Source organism: Rhincodon typus, chromosome 1, assembly GCF_021869965.1.
Source record: "Rhincodon typus isolate 14 chromosome 1, sRhiTyp1.1, whole genome shotgun sequence".
In the NCBI taxonomy this organism is placed as follows: Eukaryota; Metazoa; Chordata; class Chondrichthyes; order Orectolobiformes; family Rhincodontidae; genus Rhincodon; species Rhincodon typus.
The window spans coordinates 162656605-162657161 of NC_063332.1; the positions used below are offsets into that span (position 1 = coordinate 162656605).

The window sequence follows — 557 nt, forward strand, 5'->3', positions numbered from 1 at the left end:
TGCTATTCTACAGTATCTCCTCCCCAGCTCCTCCATTCTTCATCTTCCTAATCCAGCCCTTCTTGTCCTCTATCGCCCTCACCTCACTCTCTCACTTCTTTCACTCCGTCCCTCTCTCCCCACATCTCTTCCAATCTAACTCCCCTCCCTCCCTTCCTTTCACCCCCTGTCTCCTGCTGGCCTTCTGCTCTTATTTCCTTTAGTTCACCCTGTGTTCCCCAAATGTCCCTCGAACCTCTTCCTCTATTGCCGTCTCGCTTCCCATATTGACCCACTCCCTTTCATTGTTTCCCTATTGCCCTCTCTTCCCCCATTCCCGCTCCCTATTGCCCCACTCTTTCCCTATTTTCTCTCTCTCTTCCCCTGTTTCCCCACTCTCTACCTCTACTCCCCCACCCTCTCTCCCCCCCCTTCCCCCCCCCCCCCTCTCCCCCCTGTCCCCCCCCCCCCCCCCCCCCTGTTGTCCCACACTCTCTCTCCCCCCTGTTGTCCCACACTCTCTCTCCCCCCTGTCGTCCCACACTCTCTCTCCCCCCTGTCGTCCCACACTCTCTCTC

At 57.6% G+C, this 557-nt stretch overlaps 1 protein-coding gene across 1 annotated transcript in view; it reads right to left on the reverse strand.

Annotated features, from left to right (window-relative positions):
• The window catches only part of LOC109918762 (insulin-like growth factor-binding protein-like 1), a 53768-nt gene that overhangs the window by 52275 nt on the left and 936 nt on the right, over positions 1 to 557 (reverse strand). The window lies entirely within an intron of this gene.